This window comes from Mustela putorius, unplaced genomic scaffold, assembly GCF_011764305.1.
Source record: "Mustela putorius furo isolate JIRA1106 unplaced genomic scaffold, ASM1176430v1.1 tig00000508_pilon_pilon_pilon, whole genome shotgun sequence".
In the NCBI taxonomy this organism is placed as follows: domain Eukaryota; kingdom Metazoa; phylum Chordata; class Mammalia; order Carnivora; family Mustelidae; genus Mustela; species Mustela putorius.
This window is the reverse complement of record NW_025421402.1, coordinates 8,057,167-8,061,225: the sequence shown is the minus strand read 5'-3', so window position 1 is coordinate 8,061,225 and position 4,059 is coordinate 8,057,167. Positions and strand designations below refer to the sequence as shown.

Here is a 4,059-nt window from a genome sequence, read left to right as displayed (position 1 = left end):
AGACAAAATTTTCAGTCAAAATATCCTCCTATGTGTAAGTCAGAGCCTTCATAGGGGACCCGTAGGTCACTGAAACACAGCATGGCAATGATCAAAAGCATTTGAATCCCCAAATTCACCTGAATGTTACTAGCTAGCAGAAGTGGTCCCCGCTGCCTTTGTAGAGGAAAACAGACAACTCATGCCAGGAAAAATATAAAGCCAAGCTATTTCAAGGTGTTTACTTTCCTCCTCTCCTCCACCAACACTACTTCTATCTGTTCCCAGCCAGCAGTTTTAACTGAAGGCCATGCAGAAAAGAGCAATTCCTTTTCTAGAAACACATACCTTACACACTAAAGGAAGTGCAGGACCCGGCTAATGTTTAGCCTAAAGAACTGAAACTGTATTTTGATGGTATTGGATTGGAGGGGTGAGGGGATATAAAGTGATAAGGAAAGAGTTTGTTAAAATGATAAGAACAGATACTACACTTGATCTTAGCCAAAAGACCGAGAAGCGATGAGGGGAAGAGTTTGTTGATGGGAATTTTTTTGGCCGTGATTCAAAATTCAGTGTTGTAGTGAAATACCTTGAGTGGCTCTAATTGTGGAAAAAACAAACAAACAAACAAACAAACAAAAAACAGATAAAAGTTGTATCCCGACATTCATAAATTTATTCAACAAATTAATGACCACATCCTACATGCCAGGCATTGCTTAAGACACAGGGCGACATTATCAAATTGATAAAATTTGCCCTCAGGGAGCTTACATTGTAGAAAGAGAGAGTAGAAAATAAATAATATGCACCATGAATGAGGGCATTGTATTTTTATAAGGCTCTTAGTATTATAACATTAAGGCAGAGTCAGGTCCACTGGGAGTGCTAAGGGGAAGGCTTTTCATTTCAAATGAGGTTGTGAAGACAGTAGTCTGAAATGAACATCTGAGGAAAATCTTGAATGCAATGAAGGAGTTAAACAATGAATATCTGGAAATTTTTTTTTCTATGAAGAAGTAAAAATGAGTAAAAACACACTAAGCTTGGAGTATATCCTCCTTGGTAAAGGAACAGCAGGAAGGCCAGTGTGCCTGGAGCCAAGTTAGCAAAAGAGAGAATAAAGGGAATTTAGGGTCAGACAGTTAATGGAGCCAGGCCAGGTGGGGCCGGTTCTTTGTCATAATTTTGCTTTGACTCAGCATAAAAAGGACAGCTCTATGGAGGGTTCTAAGAAGGGAAGTGACTTATCTTATACTTTGAAAGGAATCAATTCAGCTACTATGTTATAATGGATAATGTGCTATGGGGAAAAAAGTGGGCAGGGAGGGTAAAGGGAGACCAGTTAGAATTTTATCATAGGAAACCAGGTGAGACATGATGATAGCTTGAGTCTACAGGTAAAAGAAGATAGCTAGAATGTTAAAAGGCATACAAATAATTTTTCTCCATTGTATATTTTCTTAATCCAAAAAATATGTAAAAGTAATGGAATAATAGCTTCAAAATATTTGAAAGCTATTCTAGTATCGTACACTATATGAAATTACCAATTAAAAATTAAGTAAAATTAAACATTTTCATACAAACAAGAGCTGAGAAATTTATTAACAGTAGACAATTGCTAAGGAAACTTCTAAAGAATGAACTTCAGATAGAAATAAAAATTCTACAATAAAGGTCTCAACTGGAAGAATTAGTGTTGAAAAAATATAATCATGTTGGTAAATCAAAACTGTTTTTGTGTGTATGAAACAATCATTGTATCTGATACTTGGCTTTACAAGTCATTGTAGAACTAAAGTGAAAAAAATGTCAGGAGGAATATTTGAGTTAACAAATTCTGGGTTTCTTATATAATGTGGAGAAGGTTACTAACATTTTAACATAATATACATCATAAGGTAAAAAAAAAATGGATATAATATCCAAAATAGTAACATGAAATAGAATTAGAGTGGTATAAGTAACATTAAAATATGACAAGACACAACAGCACACACATATACACACCCAAACACACATACATGCTAAGCAACAAAAGAAATGTCAAAAAACCAAACAGATAGAAAATAAAACAGAAAATAAATAAAATACATTGTAGGAATGGATCCTAATATATTTGAATTCAACTATTTAAAATGAATAGAAGATCCAGGTAACAAATTATTATTTAACTCAAATGAAAAATAGTTATATGCTTTTTTGCAAGGGGGTAAGTTTAGGTCCTAAAACTTACCATAAAAACACTTAGAATTTGAAATTTAAAAAATGCAAAAATAAAAAATATTAAAGATGTTGATAGTACATTTATGTTCATGTAGAACAAATACTTCAAGGAGTACTGTTAAGAATTAAAGTGAGATTAACTATAAATATGAATATACCTAATAAAAGCATTACAGTTACTTAATACTGTAGAAATGCCAGGAAAAAAGAACTAATCTGAGTCAGGGATATTAACAAGCTGTTAAAAATTAGTAGAGATATAGAAGATTTTAACTAAACAAAATCTTGATATAATGAATACTTTTAAAATTTGTATTTATTTTTAAATTTTTTTTCAGTGTTCCAGAATCCATTGTATATGCACCACACCCAGTGCTCCGTGCAATATATGCCCTCCATAATACCCACCACCAGGGTCACCCAACCTCCCACCCTCCTCCCCTCCAAAACCCTCAGTTTGTTTCTCAGAGTCCACAGTCTCTCATGGTTCATCTCCCCCTCCAGTTTCCCCCAACTCCCTCCTCCCCTCCATCTCCCCATGTCCTCCGTGTTCTTCCTTATGCTCCACAAATAAGGGAAACCATGCGATAATTGACTCTCTCTGCTTGACTTATTTCACTCAACATAATCTCTTTCTGATATAATGAATATTGATGGAACATGGCAACGAACAAATGTAGAAAGTATATTATTTTCTTTTCTTTTTTTTCCTTTTCTTTCTTTTTTTTTTTTTAAATACCCTCCATACCCAGCAAGGAGCTCAGCACAGGGCTTGAACTCATCCTCCTGAGATTAAGACTGAAAACTGAGCTCAAAAGTCAGATGGCTGAGCCTTCGAAGCACACGGAAAGTATGCCATTTTCAAGTAAACATAGCATATTGACAAAAACTGATCAGCTACAAGGCAGTAAATCAGGCCTCATGATATTCACAAGTATCAGTATCTTAAGGAGCACATTCTTAATCAAATGCAGTTAAGTTGGTCATTGGTATCAAGAGATTATTAGTAAGCAGCCATGTCATGAAGTTAGAAAAAAATAAAGCCACTCTTATACGTAACCCCTAGAAGAAATAATAATATGATTTAATGATAATGAAAATCCTGCACATTGAAACTTCCCTATTGAAGCTGAAGTGGTATTTTGTACAAAATAAAACATATATTTAATTAAAAAGGAAAGATGAATAGAAATCAATTTTGCACTCAGACAAAAAAGTTAGAATAAGACTAAATGAAACAGAAGTAGGAAAATGTTAACCATAAGAGCAAAACACAGTAAAAACTATTGAAATAAAATATATGGAATCAGTAAGCACAATTTTGTTCCTTGAAAAGACAACATTTACAAGCAATCAAATAGTTAAGTGCAAAGAAAGGAGAACAATAAACAATATTCCAATATTAGCAACGGAAAAGAAAACAGAATGGTGTAATTGTTGCAGAAATAATTTGGATGATATTGCAAACAGCACTATGCAATAGGCAAAATGAACAACAAAAAAAAGTAATAAACTTGACACAGAATGAAACAGAAAATCCAATCTATAACAAATAAATTAAAATAGTATTTTTCCCTAAAAAGAAAACATAAACCACAGGATTTTCTTAGGGAATTCTAATAACCACTCAAGGAATACATATTTTAAAGACTTTTCAAACATTTTTAGAGAATGAAAAAAGCTTGTTATTTTATAATTTCAGTATAAACTGAATACTAATAAATATATAAAATTTCTAAACAAAATATTATTAACAAATTAAATGAATAACGTCCAAAATTTTTTATGTGTCTATTCTAGAAATGCAATGTTAGTTCAATGTTAGAAAATATATGACTTACTATATAA

At 32.7% G+C, this 4,059-nt stretch overlaps 1 non-coding gene across 1 annotated transcript; it reads right to left on the bottom strand.

The window, feature by feature from the left end:
• Positions 1-318: 318 nt before the first annotated feature.
• Positions 319-503, bottom strand: LOC123392354. Its single transcript, XR_006607088.1, has one exon. It is a non-coding gene; the product is annotated as a U2 spliceosomal RNA (small nuclear RNA).
• Positions 504-4,059: the final 3,556 nt, after the last annotated feature.